We start from the raw sequence: 18,478 nt of genomic DNA on the forward strand, positions 1-18,478 counted from the left end.
GCTTCAAGACATTTCTATTAGGTACCAATAGAAATATTATATATGCAAGTTGTAGGACCAAGTTTTCGATGGGTTCGTCTAGAAGTAATATTCTTTCTGAGGGCTGTTATGTTTCACATGTAGTACATTCCATTGCTCGGTGGGGCATTTGTATCAGAATGTTTTATTGATGAGGAAGTTTACGTAAATATTATAATTGGACTGAAACTCAATTCCTCTGCCTTGCCCTTTTTGTCTGTTTTCAGAGTCATTCTAGTACAGATAACAACAATAAAATTACATTTATAGAGCGCCTTTCACGTCGAGAGGACATCCCAAGGCTCTGGACAGTCAGGGGTCAGGACCCGAGCATGGGGGAGGGCCGGGGTAGGGGTGAGGGAAGGCAGAGAGTTGGAAGGGCGACTGAAGGCACGATCGAAGAGGAGGGTCTTGAGACTGGCCTTGAAGGAGGCAAGGGAGGAAGCGAGGCGAAAGGACTGTATATATATACATATAGCGATATGGTAAACTTCTGATAACTTGACCGTGGCTTAACTTGTCACCACCGCTTAGGACTTCATGTTATCAATATCCCGGCCAAGTTTATGTATTTATCCATATAAGTAACGCATCACTCTGGATAACTCATCACTGAATTCTTTCCCTTGGAGCGATGAGTTATCAGGAATTTACTGTGTACATGACATAGACGCTGAATTTCCTCAGCCATTTCCATTTGCTTTTACTGTATTGTCTTCCATTACAGTCACATTGATTTTTTGGGTGGAATTTTGGAACCGCCTAACATCCCGAGGTGCAAAATTGACAGATGCAGAATGGCTGAGATGAAGGAGGAAGCGGAGAGGAGTAGAAATGGGGGCGGGGGGGGGGGAGTAGTATAGATGGGGAGAAGGAGGAGGGTTAGAGGTTGGGGAGATGGAGGGGGGGTGGGGGGGAGATGGAGGAGGTGGGGTGGGGGGGAGATGGAGGAGGGAGGGTGGGGGGGAGATGGAGGAGGGGGATTGGGGGGGAGATGGAGGAGGGAGGGTGGAGATGGGGTAGAAGAGGAGGAGTTTGGAGGATGAGGAGGAGGGGGTAGAGGTGGGGGGGCAGGAGGAGAGGGTAGAGGTAGAGGGTGGGGGGGAGGGGTTTGGTGGAGGGGGGGGTTTGGAGGAGGGAGGGGTTTGGTGGAGGGGGGTTTGGAGGAGGGAGGGGTTTGGTGGAGGGGTTTGGAGGGGAGGGGAGGGGTTTGGTGGAGGGGGAGGGGTTTGACGGGGAGGGGTTTGGTGGAGGGGAGGGGGCGGGGTTTGGAGGGGAGGTGGAGGGGTTTGGGGAAAGGGGAGGAGTTTGGCGGGGAGGGGTTTGGAGGGGGTGGGGTTTGGTGGAGGGGGCGGGGTTTGGAGGGGAGGGGGCGGGGTTTGGTGAAGGGAGGGGGAGCGGGGGGGGGGGGAGGAGGGGAGCGAAGTCTCGCGGTGGCTGGGAGCGGGGCCGGGGGTGGGCGGCCTCCAGTCGGGCTGCGGTTGCGGGAGAGGAAAGAAGCGGCCGGAGAGAGAGAGAGAGTGAGTGAGTGAGTGAGTGTGAGAGAGAGAGAGAGAGAGTGAGTGAGTGTGAGAGAGAGAGAGAGAGTGAGGAACGAAAAAGAAAAGAAGGGGGTACCGCGGAGAGAGGTAGAAGGGGAAAAAAAAAGGGGAGGGGAGGGAGAAGAAATTTTTTTTGAGGAGGAGGAAGAACAACAAATATATATTATATTATTATTTGTATATATATATATATATATATATTCCGCCCTTTTTTTAAAAAAAAATCCTGTCACAAACATACACCAGAGAGAGAGAGAGAGAGTGAGTGAGTGTGAGAGAAATCAATAAGGAGAGAAAAAAAAAGGTCTCTCTCTCTCTCTCTCTCTCTTTCCTTCCCTCCCTCCCTCCCTCACAGTGGAGAGGAAAAGGCCTCCCCCCTCCTCTCTCTCTCTCTCTCTCCTCCCTCCCTCCCCTCATCACCCGACGCGATACCGGGCCCTGTGCTCTCCCCCCCCACCGCCCTCGGCCCCCCCCCCCCCCCACACCGCCTCGCGCCCCCCCCCTCCCCCCACACCGCCCTCGCGCCCCCACCTCGTTCAAACCGCACGGACCAACCGTCACCCTCGCCTCGCGCCCTCCTCTCCCCCTCCCGCCGCCGCCTTCTCGCGACCCTCCTCCTCTCGGGCCCTGTCTCACTCACTCTCTCTCTCCGTCCCCACCTCTTCCCTCCCTCCCCTCCTCCTCCTCCTCCGCTACAACACTCCCTCCTCCCTCCCTCCCTCCTCCTCCGCTACAACACTCCCTCCCTCCCTCCTCCTCCTCCGCTACAACACTCCCTCCCTCCCTCCCCTCCGCTACAACACTCCCTCCCTCCCTCCTCCTCCGCTACAACACTCCCTCCCTCCCTCCTCCTCCGCTACAACACTCCCTCCCTCCCTCCCTCCTCCGCTACAACACTCCCTCCCTCCCTCCCTCCTCCGCTACAACACTCCCCTCCCCTCCCTCCCTCCTCCGCTACAACACTCCCTCCCTCCCCCCTCCCTGCCCCTCCTCCTCCGCTACAACACTCCCTCCCTCCCTCCCTCCCTCCTCCTCCTCCGCTACAACACTCCCCTCCCCCTCCCCCCCCTCCCTCCCTCCCCCCTCCCTCCTCCCTCCTCCGCTACAACACTCCCTCCCTCCCTCCCTCCCTGCCCTCCTCCTCCTCCGCTACAACACTCCCTCCCTCCCTCCCTCCCTGCCCTCCTCCTCCTCCGCTACATCCCTCCCTTCCTTCCTTCCCACAGGAACGAGGAGGCCGGAGTCCGGTAGCGAGAGCGAAATGTGCGCATAATCCGTCCGTCCGTGTCCCACCCCCCACACATACAACACACACACCCCACCTTCCCCCCCCCCCCCCGCCCCCCTTTTACTTCCGCCATCTTGAGTGTGAGTGAGTGAGTGTGTGTGTGTGTGTGGACAGACCCAGAGAGAGGGAGAAGGAGGGAGACACAGGACAGGAGGGGAGAGAGAGAGAGAGACCCACATACAGGACAGGGGGAGAGAGAGAGACCCACACACAGGACAGGGGGAGAGAGAGACACACATACACACACACACGGGGGGGGGGGAGGGGAGAGAGAGAGACACACACACACACACACAGGGAGAGAGAAATATTTGGGAGGAGTTTTTTTTTGCTTCCCTACTTTTCCTGTCCTCCCTTCTCTCTCCTCCTCCTCTCCTTTTCCTTCCCTTCCTCCTCCTCCTTCGTCCCCTCCACACCCACACCATCACCCACCCCCCACCCACCACCATCCCTCCCCTCCCCCACCCCACCCCCCCCCCCCCCCTCCTCCTTGACATTTAATTGTTTTTCTTCCTCCTCGAATCTTCCTGGCGGATTTTGGCGAAGGGAAGAAGGAAGAAGGCAGCCTTGATCCGACTTGGGTGAGTGCCTGTCTTGTGGTTTTATTTTAATTGTGTGCGTTATTTCCTCCCTTTCTTTTAAATCTTGTCAATATACATTCTCTCCTTTATAAAGTCTCTCTCCATTCCCCACCCCCACCAACCCCCCCCTATCTCTTTGCTCCCGCCTCAGTCTCTCTCTCTGTCTCTCATTCTGTTTTTTTCTTGAGAGAGAGAGAAAAAATAATACTGTATCTCACTACCCCAAATTCCTCTCTCTCTCCCCCCCCCCCCTCTCTCTCTCTCTCTCTCTCTCCCCCCCCCTCTCTCTCTCTCTCTCTCTCCCCCCCTCCTCTCTCTCTCTCTCTCTCCCCCCCCCTCTCTCTCTCCCCCCCCCTCTCTCTCTCTCTCTCTCCCCCCCCTCTCTCTCTCCCCCCCCTCTCTCTCTCCCCCCCCCCTCTCTCTCCCCCCCCTCTCTCCCCCCCTCTCTCTCTCCCCCCCCCCTCTCTCTCTCTCTCTCCCCCCACTCTCTCTCTCCCCCCCTCTCTCTCTCTCTCCCCCCCTCTCTCTCTCTCCCCCCCCCTCTCTCTCCCCCCCCCTCTCTCTCTTGCTCTGACTGCAATGCTGCTGTGGGCTTGCGTATATCCGTCATGTCTGCTTGTCAGATTCCCGGGGAGGGGGGAAGAAGAAGAAATAACATTGGTGGTGGGGAGGGTGAAGGAATGATCTTTGTCAGAAGGGCCAGGGTCGTGTAATTTCCTTTATTGCAGATAGATCTTTTCTGAAGCCACGGTTCACCAAGGAGCCGTGTTATGTACTGTATGTGCATCTATATATATATATATATATATATAAATTACTGTGTGCCTTTTGGGTGTTTACAAGGGGCTGTGTACAGAGTCGTGGCAGTGTTGTTGAAGGTTGCTGTTCACGATCGCCCTTTTTTTGAGTTTTTTTGGCTGTGTGTGTGTGTGTGTGTGTATTGGGGAAAAGGAGGAGGATCTTAGTTCGTGTCAAATGTCTGCGAACTCATAATCTTGTCAGTTGAAAGTGTCGATGAATGTGCTGCGTTCCGGTGGGAGTCTGGTTCAAGGTTTAATATTGGGAAGAGGGGGTGGGGGAGGGAGAGAGAGAGAGAGAGTCAAGAAAAATGAAATGGAGGTAGCCGCAATTTATTCAGCTTTTAAAGGGTTAAAATTTGAAATGTAGAAATCTTAATGTAATAACAGCATTATTTTGAGTCACGTAAAATTTGACGTAACAAATTGACTTTAACGAGGGTGTTGTGTTGTGTTTACTTTGGAAAACATCTTGGAAGCGTAGCTTTGGGCTACAAGTTCCTAATCCTGTTTCTAATTTCTACAAATCAGATAAATTCACCATAACGCATTAGTTGAACCAAACCCTTAATGAGCAAAATGTAAATATGTTTTTTTGAAGATCTATATATCCATATTATATATACACACAGTGCTTAGATATTGTTCAAATTCTGCATAACTCTTAAATGTTTGGTGGTTAGATGAAGGATGGTTTATTATGGTCAGACTTGAAAGTCCACCAAAGTTCCATTTTATGTCCAAAATGCATATAAGGTGAAAGAACAACTTTAAGACAGCACTTGGAGGTGTATTGTGATAATAATCTGGCTTCATTTACAATGGTTGAAAGGGTCATTTTGCATTTTTAAAAATATTTTGTAGAAATTTCAATGAACCATTTTGTTTAAATAGCTAGATGATAACCTAGACCACAGGCCCAACGAGCTTACTTTACCATCAAAGCAATGGCAACTCGAATTCCATTTCCTTGCCTTTTCTTCACATCTTTTCAAAATACTTACTTAGCAAGTATCTCTCTTGAATGCCTCAATCTAACAAACAAACAGTTGCATTTATGTTGTGCCCTTTATGTCGGGAGAACGTCCCAAGGCGCTGAATCTTTGGCTTTCTGTGGCAGTCTATTCTATATTCCTAGGTATTGAAGTAATTCACATTGTACAGTATTATGAATGTGTTTTAGGAAATTAAAATAGCAATGCTTAGTCGTTAGTTGGTTAATAATGGGTACATGTTTTTTGTCTGGTCTCCTGTGTCTCTATAAATGTTTATGCAGACAGAAATAATTTGAATGAAGGTGACATTCTAGTAGACTGCACATGGGCTTTCAGAACCTCAGTTCTCCTTGGTAGTGGATTAATGAAAACTAGACTGGGTATGTGTAAAGTGAATAATAGATAGCTGTGGGTTATTGCAAAGTACAGTGGTAGTCTAATGGAGGTGAATGTTACTGCGCTGATTGAATATGGGATGCAGTTTGTGTTGTATGATGTCAATTGTTATTCCGCTGTGTGATTGGTTCAACTTTATTAAAAATGTTCGATATTTAGCGGATCCCAGCTGGGCACCTGGTGGGCATCTTAGGGAGCAAAACTCAGCCCAGGTTCCCACTCCTCATTGCAATTCAGCAACCACTGCTGGAAATGCGCTTGTATGGTAGTTGGTTGAGTTAGGATTGTTTGCGATGCCCCTGTGGTTAACTGGTCTGGCCTGGCCTGACTTTTCCTGGAGGAATTGTACTTTCAAATACCTTTGGAAGAGGAGGGGAGGAAGTTTGCGATAGGCAGGGTGAGAGCCTCACCATATAGAACCATAGAAATTGATGGCAGAGAAGAAGGCCATTTGTGCTGGATCCCTCAAGGGCAATCCTTTCAGTCCCATTTACCTGCCTACGCCATATAAAAGAGTTGAGCATATTGATAACAGATTCAGTGCTCGGAATGCTTTTGTAAATATCTTTATGCATAGTTGAAAGAGTGTAATTTAGAATGATCACCCAACTTATCCGGCAAGTGTTAAACTCAAGGGTAACCTTCAGCCCAGCACAATTGATGTATTATATTTGTAAGTATTTAAATATCATGTAAACAAACCAGAGAATTTCTCAAAGAAATGTAATACACGTTTGCTGCTTTTAATCGAATATTCAGTATGTTTTTGTTGATATGGAAATGTTTTGATTGTTCAATACACATTTGGTATGCGTCAGAAATGATGAATAATGATGACGTTTTATAATCATGAGGTTGATATCTGCATTTTCTGTTAGTTAATCTGACATTTTGTAATGTTCTGATTCATGCATGATTTTAAATTAGTTGTGAATGGAAATATTTTGCCAATTGTTAACGAAGAGGGAGCAAGGAACAAAGTTGGGAATACATTCATTGTTGTCAGTTTAATATAATTTTCAATTGAAGTACATTTGTAAATGGCCATTTTTGCTATTAACAGGTTTGTTATTCACTGTCAATCAGGATGCATTACAAACATTTTTTATGTGCAAGGGGATTGTAGAAAATAGTAGTATTTTTCTATTCATTTTGCAAGGGGATTGTAGAAAATAGTAGTACTTTTCTATTCATTTTGCTAATAAGTGAGCTCAACTGTACAATTCCCAGTATGGGTGTGTTAGGTGTTGTGAATTATTTGCCTATCAAGAGTAACATGTCAGCCTGGATCAGTTGGTAGCAGGAAATGCTAAAGTACTTTTAAAAATATGTCAAGTTCTTAGGATGAAACGATCAAAATAGTAAAACAATATGTATTTAAACTTTACTCATGCGTATAAAGATTTATGTATAATATGTTTTCTTGAAGGGTAGTTTTAATTGGTTTGCCATAAACATTTCAATTTTTTCTCTTGTCAAATTATACAGCAGTTGTTAATCCATCAGAAATGTATGACATTGATTCTTATTGAAATAAAGACATGAGATTATCAAGATCTTGCTACAGGTTTGTAGCAGCATGCTGAATGCATTTTTTAAAAAATATTTTCATTCAATGTGAAATATTTTGAAAATGAAATACAGTGAGTCATTGGTTTTGGGGTGGTGCAGATTCCGAGGAACAACATGTTTTTATTATTGTTTAATTGCATCATGTTATAAAATCTTATGCATAGGGCAAAGAATTAACATGGGCTCTTAAGATCAGTGATAGTACAATTTAACAGTGGACAAGCTGAGTGTAACATGGTTTGCACCTGCAAGTTAATATATTGTGCTGCTTTGCATTTTATTAGAGGAACTGGCTTCTTCAAGTACTTGCACATAAAAAGCATTTTTTAGGACAGTGCTTTTTGCTGCAGCTCATTGCCTGGCAGTCGAGTGATTCTATGGGCTTCGTTTCAAGCTCTAAATGTGTGACGTTTGGAAAAGGTCATGTTCCCATTACTAATTGCAGTAGCATAGTCCAAATTGTTCCTTCCACGTGCCTTTTCAGAGATGGCATACAATCATAATACTTATGTAGAAAGATAGCAAAATGTGACCTTATCAAACAGTTGACTTGTACATTCAATCGTTAACTGCACTGTAGTGTTTGTAATAAAAATTATCCTATGGAATTTTTAAAAAAGTTTGTTTTTATTTAATACGGTAATAACTAAATCAAGATATCATTTGATAGTTATTTGTCGATGAACAGTACAAATTCAACGACAACAACTTTTATTTTCATAGCGCCCTTTACATAAGTGAATATCCTCTACGTGATGGAATAGAGAAATAAAAGTTTAAAAGTGTTGACCAAAAGCAGAATCAAAGAGATGTTTTAGGAGTTTTCTGAAGATGTTGATAAAGCCAGAAAGGTGTGGTGGGGTGATGGATAGGAGAGGAGACTTAGAGAGAAATGGGTATACAAAATGAGCTGGATTGAGAAAATAAAAAAAACTTCAGAAATCTGAGGGAGAAGACTTGACAAATGAAGGAAAGGTTTTTCCCTCTGCCTTTTCTGAAGGGATCATTTTTTAAAATTTAATTTGTGTTCACCCACAAAAACAGTCGTTCTACTTTATAGTATAGCCTGTGAAAGTGTTTTGGGACAGCCACCTGATGTGAAAATAGCTACAACAAATGTAAGGAGTATTATTATTTAATTTGTGGTCACAATTATGACCAGGTTATTTTTTGAAGCTGATGAAGAGCTTAAAAAAGGGGAATGTGAAAAGGGCGGGCGTTCTGGTGTTTCTCAATTGTCATCTAACTTGTGGAATAATAGCACAAACACCAAGCTAAGATCTGGGATTGGTATTATCTATTGTCTATTATCTATTATATAAGGTGTGAATTCTGGCACATCAAGAAATCAGATAAAACGTTGCATAGTTGCAAACCCAATGCTTGAGAAAAATAAAGATTGGATGGCAAAACTGGATCAGGAATGTTTTAATGCTGCAAAGAATTCAATTCAACAACATCAGAAAAAAAGACTTAGGTGATCTGCAAAAGGAAGTTGCTTCCAAGAAGAAGAATAATCCTTGCATTTGATATAGCGCCTTATCATGTTTTCGAGACTTCTCAAAGCGCTTCACAGAATATACTGTGAAGTGGAGTGACTGTACTTTGTGGGGGAAACGCAGTAGCCAATTGCTCACAGAATTCCAAGATACTGGATGAAAAGCCAGAGGACTGCAAAATAAGGTGAGGATAATTTTAATTTGGAGAAGAAAAATCGAGAAAGATGCAGTTTTGATGATTGCCACAGGTAACAGTGGGTTGCTTCATCAACAGGCACAATAAGATTACACCTGGAAGGTTTTCCTGTTAGATATTGAATGATTAGTACTGTTTGGATCCAAAATCGAACCATTGTTGGGACTTCACAATGGATCAGTATTAGGCATAGCGTTTACTAGTTGAGTAATGTTTCTCTTTACATATGGGCTGAAAATTGGAAATCAGGATTGAATTGTTCCAAGTGTTAGGATGAGAAGAGGGTATTCAGCATAATAACTGATTGTAATAGCTTCCTTAGCCAAAAGTTGATTTGAGTCTATTTGTTTAACATGTGGCTACAATGCTATTGTATCAAATATCTGAAATACTCCAGTGTTCTAGTGAATGTGTTAGTATGACCTTCAGTGTTATCTATTTTTCAAAAAAATTTGAACTGGTATAAAACTCCTAATTATACAGTATATCGGCTTCCTAATTTCAGTAGCGAATGTCTCACTCAGTTTATTAGTGGAACTGTATTCATTGATTTCATGTGATTTTTCATTAATACAACATCAGGCAGAATAATTAGTGACATTTAATAAAGTTGACAAATCTTCTGAGGGAACTTGAGTATAATTTTGTGGTGATGTGCCAATTAAATGCATTTATGCTCATATCCTTGAGATAAATATAAATCCTTTGTGGTGTACATATTTCATTTTAAAGCTGTGTATTTTATATTTTACCACCTAACAGTTCAAGTATGTGGGTGGTTGAGCAATTCTTCACAACTTTACTACTAGGGGTAGAAAGTATTATTTTGATAATGTGTCGTCTCTCTCTACACATGTATTGCATCAGAGTTGTCCCACTTAATCTGACAACCTGATGGACTGAACACATGATCAGTTTCTGAAATTAACTCCACCATTGTACAGGAAAAGTGCTAACTGATCAGTTACAGTATTTAGTTATTTTACGTTAAATATTGTACCAGTATGCAGTAAGCTACTAAAGGTAAAACTTCTCTTTTCATAAATTAAAAAAAATTAGTTTTACTAACATAGTGAAGTTGAATTCAACTTATTTGAATTATGTGTGACTGATGAACAGTAAGCTTGCTTAATACCTTGCTTACCCAATATTCTGCCCAACTGTGCAGCGCCTTGGGACGTCCTCCTGACGTGAAAGGCGCTTTATAAATGGAATCTTGTTGTTGTTGTTGGGTAAGCAAATGGAAATGACTGCTAGATGTCAATTGAGTCACCACGATGGGAATTCTGGATTTGAAAACTGAAGAATATAACTTCCTACATTGTCGGTACAGTTAATTGAATTAGGTGCCACTAACTGGCAAAGTTGGAGTTGGTGCCCATAAAATGGTTCTTGCTGGCACTCCAAACATTGCTATGACTATTTTGTGAGGGAATGTGATGATTGAATTTAGGCAAGCCTTTATCCTGTTATACGGTTATCTTAAAATCTAGTTGGTGCTTATGTGCTTTTTGAAAATGGGGGGGAAAAGTTGTGTCCCATCATTGCAGTTCATGCAGTAGTGTAAGATAATTCCAGAATTCCCTGTGTGAATACCAAAAATATTTTAATATTATCTACCATTTTGTAACTTTTTGATATTAAATTGTGCAAAGTTTACAAGTTTTCTCAGGTTGCTTCTCAATTTGCCTCTGGTTTCCCCTGAAAACTGTGGATGTGTGGATTAAGTGACAACACAGCGGACCTGCTATGACGTCCTCCCACTGCCAACCAACACTTATCTTTCAGGCTCACACACGAAAAGAGGCCGAGGGCGAAGTATTGAATGGCAGCTTGGGCCTATCGAGCCATACTCTAGCATGAGTCAGTGACTTCATGAGAAAGGGTTGGGTAGAAGTGCAATCAGTGTGGAAATTCATGAAGTCTTTAAGAACATAAAGCATAAACTTAAAAGTAATTCCACTCTTTCACACATTATGCAAAACTTACCCAATAGTGGGCATCAGCCCAACCACTCTTTCCTTTTCTCGTAAGGTGGGGTCTAATTCCTGGAATTCTTTTCTGTAATTTTTCTTACGGAAGATAAGGTGTTTAAAATGGTACACTACGGCCTCACCAGAGATCTATGGAAGGTTAGAATGACTTCTTACCTTATAATAACAACTTGTTTTATATAGCATCTTTTAGGTAAGATTCAACGACTGTGCCGAAGATTTTAAAAAGATCAACTGTACAGTGATTGGGGCATCCACAGACTCTCACTTCAGCCACTTGGCTTGGACCAATACTCCACGTAAACAGGGTGGTATTGGCCGAATGTAGATTCCGCATGTTGCTGACCTGACTAAGTCCATCTCGGAGGACTATGGTGTTCTGAAGGAAGATGACGGAATTGCTGCACACACCCTCGAAATGTAACATCACTAGTTCATTGTGACTGATTGCAATTACAGCTTTCAACAAAAAATATTATTCTAATAATCTTTGCATTTTGTATAGTGCCTTTTGTGTAGGGAGGGTGGCTTAAAATGCATTGTAGGATATACCGTAAATACAATTTTATATGTATTTTGTGGGTGTAGTTGAAGTTGTACGGGGTAAAATACATTTATAGTTTATTTCCAGTAGAATAGATAGCATGCCCTTTTTTTAAAAATTGGTAAGTATTACAACAGTTGTTTGCATGTATCACTATCAATGTCTGATTTTAAAAAATGATAATGGAGGCAACATGACCTTCAAAACCCCAGGTGAGCCACTGTGCATGCAGTCTATGTTGTAAGTCTAATTATCCTGAGGGAGCAAATTTCCAATAATATTCCTAATGCCATCGGTGCAAGTTATTTTTAGGCTTATTTCAGAATAAATGTTTCCCTCTGGAATTCATAAACTGTTTTATTAGCAGATTAATATAAGGTTCATGTCTACACTGAAAGCAGAGATTGTGGGATTCTTAATTTCTAATTTCAGATTCTTAAATGTTCTAATGAATGATAACTAGACACGCTCGAAGAATTGCATTATTTGATGTATAACTGTTCAAATGTAAGAACTCTGAGAGGGTGTCAATTTATCCTGTCTGCTTCTAAGAATTTGGATTGTGGTTTTTCAAACATTTGTACATTCTTGTGCCTTGTATATACTTGTTTCAGATACTTGGATGCAGTATATTTTATTTTGGGTTAATAAAAACTGGGGTGTATATTGAATGCAAATGATGGAAACTTGCATCGTATGATCTATATCTACACTACTTAATGGGGTTGACCTATAAATTTAGCTTTGGGCAGTAACATCTTGGTTCATTTTGTTATAATAAAACACTAGTAAAATAGTAAGTGACCATTCGACTTCCTTGTAAAGTATTTAGTGTGCCAAGGCCTATCTTTTGAGATGACCTTGTGAACATACTGTACAGTAATCGTACCTGCCATTGCACACAATGGTTTTCCTTTTAGGATTAAATACCGATGCAGAATCTTTGTAACTCCTCTATGTGATGATAGACAATATTTCCTTCAAAAAGTTTCAGTTTTACATGAATGAGCCTTGTATCTGACGAGTGCAGCCTTGATTCTTAGCTCATGATTGAATCAGTTCTTGCATTTTACAGTTAGAATTTCAAAACTACTGTGCTCTTACAAAGCTTCAGTTTGCTGTAAGCTAAGCTGTAATGATCTTTTTATAACTATTTAGGCTTGTAAATTAGAGCTGTCCATAAATTATGGTTATACGAAAAGTTAAAGCTTTTCTGAATTAGAGTTTGTTTTTGCATTGTTTATTTGGGCAGGAGAATCACAATTGGAGCCAATAATGGCTTCAAAGCTGAAATTTGAAAATTGAGCTATAATCTACATAGGTTTGGAATTGTTGCATTTGTATTCAGAATCGATTTATTAAAATAAAAATTGGTTGCAGAATGATTTAGGGTTAATGCACCAAGTGATATATACTGTGATTAGATTGAGTTCATGACTGTTGTCTTACAGCAAATGCTGCCTGTCTTGTCCCGTCTTGCATTTCATGATAATCTCAACTGGTAATGTTTACTTGGAAAATTGCAGTTTCTTTTTGTTGGCAGGTGTTTTTCAAATAGGTTGCATTCCACTTAAATGTTGTTTGCTATTCTATTTCTGTCAGAATAATCTTAACATTTTGCAATAGCTGTGATGCGTGCATGGTAAATCATTATACAAACCAAGCTAACCCTAGTTCCCACTAGTTTGTGTAATGCCCATATTGGAATAATAGTAGTTGAATGTTGCCTTCTTTACAGCTGAAATATTGATAATCTATTTGTTTTTATTTTCAATAACTAATCATCGACACCCTTGTCTAACTAGCGAAGGTCTTGATTGGTGGCAATACATTATCATAACTGAGCTTTCTTCCCATTTTGGCCTCTAGACACTGTTGTTAAGTCTGGAGGATGACTCAAAACGCTTCACATTGTTGGATGGGCTGGAGGGTGGGAGCTGAAGAGGGTGGGGAGGTTCGAAGAATGATTGAAAGCACGGTCAAAATGATAATTCAAAGATTGTTATTAATTGCAGCTGCAACAAAATCTTACGGTCTTTGACATACAATTAACACCATTATTAAGCTGATTTGCACATTGAGTTTCTGATTTTTGCAATTTAGTGAATGATTCATTCCAATCAGAAAAAGTATCTTAGAAATTCAGGAGTTATGACCCAGTAACCTTTGAACTGAGCTTCAGTTATATTTCAAAACATGGGAATGTGATGTTCTTGGTTGCTTAGAAAGTCTTTTCAGTATTTCTTATTCGGTGGACTTAAAAAGATGGCGTGACCAAAATACCTTTCACCATTGAGCTCTTGACAGAAGTCCAAAGGGCAGTACGTTTAACCTAATTACTGTTAACAGGCAAATGCAAGGATTATTATTATTACTGTATTTATCATTTTAGAATGATAACATGCACCAGGCTTATTACAAGGGGTTACTGCATCTCACCTATGAACAAATCATTTTGCTTGAGCGAAGTTATTCATATTCCAACTACAGTATAAACTCTGGGTAACTCCGCACTCCAAGGGAAAAGGATCCAGAACTAAATTATCCAATCTTATGAGTTAGTCGTGAGTCCTGACTTCCGCCGCTCGCAGGTGGCTCGGTGTTGCTCTCTTACTCAACCAGCGCCCACTCACCGGGACATTCAATCCGCATGGGCACCCAACCTCCAGCAAACGCCTGCATAAGTCACAGAATAGAGTGCAAGGCCATGGCACAGCCCTCAAATAGACCAGAGGCCTCTGTAATTAATCTGAGCAGGCACGCCCAACCTCTACTGAGTTCCCACACCAGTCAGGGTGGGGTGGGAAGCCTCTGCAATGCAAGACGTCATCTTATATGATGAGACATCTGATCAATTTTACATTCTAAGTACTTATAAGAATTTCTAGAATGTGCCAAGCTACGTGTTATGCAGAGTGATGAGTAAAGCGATGCCCCTTATCGGTAGTTTATATTGGAAGTGGTCAGGTTATTATTGACATGGCGACGTAAGTGATAATTGACACGTTAAGACAGGGTTGAGTTATCTGGAGTTTACGACATTAAGTGTTTTGAGATGTTGCTTGTGTGAAGGGTGAGTGATAGATGCAAATTGTTGTCATTACAGTATTAATTTATATTGAATAGAGAATGCCTCTGAACCATGGTCACTATTTCCTGTACAAATGCGAAACCTTTTGTTTGTGTCCTTCAGGCTTCAACAACAACTTGAAGCCTTTAGATTGTCTTGGGTGTGGACGCAGACAACTGCACTGTATTTAATCTGTATCTGGTGTTTTAATTGTAGAATCATGTTGCTAGTGGCTATCCCTCTTTCCCTAAGCAGATAGTAGAAGATTCAACATGCAAGACTGCTTTTTTCTCTTATGAAATAAAATGGCAGAGATTAATTTCACTATTGTGTGTCATTTTAGGAAAACATTTCATGTGGATTTTAGAGAACGTTGTCAAACAAGTATGCATCCTGGTAAATTGTCATGGATTTACAACAATAACAACAAAATTACATTTATAGAGCACCTTTCACGTCGGGAGGACATCCCCAAGCGCTGAACAGTCAGATGTCGGGGCCTGAGCATGGGGGAGGGGTGGTGTAGAGGTGAGGGAAGGCGGAGAGGTGGAGGGAGACCAAAGGCACGGTCGAAGAGCAGGGTCTTGAGACCGGCCTTGAAGGAGGCAAGGGAGGAAGCGAGGCAAAGGGACCATGGGATGGAGTTCCAGAGTGTGGGGGCAGAAAGGCTGAAAGCCCGGCCACTGAAGGTAGGGCAGGTCGGGTGGGAAACATGGAGCAGGTCAGAGTCCGATGAATGAAAACATTTAATTGTTTCATTCAAGATGAGCATGTTTGTATGTTGAAATGAATACTAATATAGTCATCACAGTATCAAAATAGTCTGTCAGCATCAAAATACGATGTCAATTTAAGGTTCAGTATTTATTAGCCACAATCGTCACAGTATTTCTGTCTTTGCAGTATGAGCTGCAGAAAATATTGTCTTTTTGCCCTTGTTTTGGGGGTATTTTTAAAAATTATTGCAAAATAATACAATTATTGTAAACTAAAAGATGTTTTGTCAAAAAATCACTATTATTACATTGCTACTGTTGGCTGACGTTCATTCTGTTTAAATTAAGTGAGCTGCTTGTGCAGTGGATTTGCATGCTTTTTCATGGCTGAGTTTGAATACAGCTCAGACTGATGCACTGAACATTTCTTATGCCTGTTGGTTATAGCATCCTAAGTGAAATTAGTTTGCACCTTCTGAACCAGCTTTTCATAGGTTTAGGTGTACTGCACAGAATTCATATTGTTGTATTTGGCACTACTGTATCTGTCAGAGAATCTGCAAGCTGGTTGGCGCTGGGAAACAGCAAATGTCACACGAGTGCAGTGAGGTGTACTCTTCTGAGCTTGAGGCAAAGCCACTTTGGGGAAGAGTAGAGAATGTTTCTGGATTCACTATTCCTGGCTTGTCTTCTAATTTCTGATACTGCAACACACATTTTAAGTATTTCATTATCTTAATTGCTTTGTTTTAGCAGTGGAGACTTTGCTGTTCAAGGCAGTCAGTAGACTGGCATTAGGTGTGTTTTTTTCAGCTCACTTCTATTATGTAACAAAAATGAATGTAAAGCTGTCGAATTCAAGGAGCATTCGATATATCTAAATATCTTTGTTACATGAGTGTAAGGTTGGGATTGAGTTTGAACATGTCCACGGGTAGTTAGGAACAGTTTCTCTCGTGGTTAAATCTGAAACTTGGTCTGTGAACAGAGATGCTTAAGATTACATTTATAGAAATAGTGAAGAACTGACTATTTATCAAATTGTAAGCCTGAGAAGATCCAAGTCTTTCTGAACTGTGTGAGCCTGCTTTTGAGTATAGCATTTTGTTTACTCTCAAGTAAATTTAGCACATATTTTCATTAGCCCAAACTGTGATTGAGAACAAAGCTCATACAGAGGTTCTACCCTTGTGAAATCGTCCTCTTACTCAAAGTATGCAGGGTTACAGATTCTTGACTTTGAAGTTAAGTGAGACTATAATTGCAGTAGATCTTTTTAAAAAAAGGTCTCACAAATCTGTTATTCAGTGTTACATAAAGGCAAATAATTTTTATTTTATTTGAAACCCGAGGAAAACCACGTTGTGCCACTGAATGATGGAATGCATAGTTTTGCTTAATGGTCACACATTTATGGAAATCTCAGCCATGCCTCGAGATAAAGGACCAAACGCTTTCCCACAAATAAGGAAGGTAAAGTCAGAGGGTCAGTATGCTAGTTCTGAGAATTGGAATGACATTAGTCTTCTGAAGCTGGTGAATTAATTTCCTTCTTGACCAGAATAATGTGTGGGTGCTGAGGAATAAGAATAGTTTTCTTAAGATTGGGAAGTCCTGGATCATTTGAGCATATCTATGTTCTCAATGCTTTATCTTGGTAAAATTCCCCTTTTCCCACCACCTGCCCATCCCAGCCACACACTGTCACACACTGTCTTTAATAATTCTGTGCCCTGGATAATTTTCAACACTGGGTTCTGGATTGGGGATTGGCATATTAAGAGCCTTCTATCTAATGCTGTCTTTTGCTGTTCTTGTTTAGATGTAAATACAAATATAAAGCAATAGATTGATACGTTTCTCTTACACTTAAAATCTGGATTGGAATCTAGTTAAAATCAACGGGACAAAATTCACCTCTCTGCTACCTGCAAGGATCATATGAGAAATCAATTTAGGCAGCTATGCCTCAGTTCATAATAAGAATGGCTTAAGCACAAAAAGAGTTATAGTTTAGGATGCATGTCCATCTTGTTTTGTGGCTACAAGAGCAACTGGTATTGTGTTGTTCTTGCTGCAATTTCCCTGGAACAAAAGGAATTTTGGTGAAAATGAAATATCGTCATGCATGTACATGTTGCATCATTTAAGAAGCTGGGTTTGTATAAGCGTATAAGATTCAGAGGAAGCTAAAATGTCCTTGTCCAGTACCTGACCATATAAGCATTGTATCTACTTCATGTCCAGTTTCAGTGGTCATGGTATTGACACACGTTGGGTTCTTGGCCGTTGTGTTGGATTGAGGAGGCAGTGAAAAATGTATTGGTTACGTTATCTGGTAGTTTGAATTTACAATGTATGCTCCATTTGCCTCAGGACAGATTGCTATTAAAAAGCATAGTTGAATATGAAAGCACAGCTTGAGAATTGCACTGCATTGCTCAACACTGCACCTGACTTGAGAGTGTTCGGGGCTGTTGCTGAATGACAAGGATTTATTCTTCATTCTTCATCTACTACACCTGGAAAATGTTGGCATGATGACCCTGTGGGTAACCTATTAACTTCCCAGGGTAATACCATTTTTGTCTCATTTTGTCCACTTGTTGAAATGGTATTGGAAAATTTACAATGATCTCTGTAATTATATATTTTACAAGTTGCATATCAGGCTTATGTCTCAAAATGTAACAAATAGCGCAAACCAGAGGATAATCTGTTGCAGGGAAATCAGCTCGTCTGTTGTAACACTAGAATAATTTCTGAAACTCTGTCTCAGCAATCACCATAATCAAATTTGTACACTTGTCCTGTTCGGTTGCAGCCTGTTTGGTACAATCCCTCTTCCCCCCCAAAAAACTTAGAAGTGAAAACAATTCTTTGTTTAGATCCAGTGACATTGTTGCAGTTTATTGATTTGGGATTTCTGTTTTTTCTCCTTTCCCATTGATTGCGTTAATATTTTTCCAATTCCTGTTCAAGTGATTAAGCGTCCAAGCTCTATATAAATGCAAGTAATTGTTGTTGTCTGTTCTTACTAGAAAATTTAGAACATTAATGATCTACTTACTGTGGAGCATGTTTATGAGAAAGCGGCTCTATGAATGTAAGATTTTGTAGATTTGTAGAAAATCTGTGTAGTGTGACCTAATCGTGGTGTCACAAAGGAAATTGCGTTGGATTTGTCTATTTTGTGAGATGCTAATTTTGTTAGCAATAGCAAGTACAGGCCTAAAGCTGTTGTACAAGGATTTGCTCATCATTCACCCAG

At 41.5% G+C, this 18,478-nt stretch overlaps 1 protein-coding gene across 3 annotated transcripts in view; it reads left to right on the forward strand.

Moving 5' to 3' along the window:
- The first annotated feature begins 1,453 nt into the window (after positions 1-1,453).
- The window catches only part of taok1a (TAO kinase 1a), a 58,249-nt gene continuing 41,224 nt past the window's right edge, over positions 1,454-18,478 (forward strand). Inside the window, exons 1-2 of one of the 3 annotated variants that reach the window (XM_042338467.1) lie at positions 1,454-1,542; positions 3,399-3,428. The gene's annotated coding sequence lies outside the window, so the exon portion shown is untranslated. The other 2 variants (XM_042338468.1, XM_042338469.1) reach the window with 2 other exon arrangements.

Source organism: Callorhinchus milii, unplaced genomic scaffold (assembly GCF_018977255.1).
Source record: "Callorhinchus milii isolate IMCB2004 unplaced genomic scaffold, IMCB_Cmil_1.0 Scaffold10, whole genome shotgun sequence".
Classification (NCBI taxonomy): domain Eukaryota; kingdom Metazoa; phylum Chordata; class Chondrichthyes; order Chimaeriformes; family Callorhinchidae; genus Callorhinchus; species Callorhinchus milii.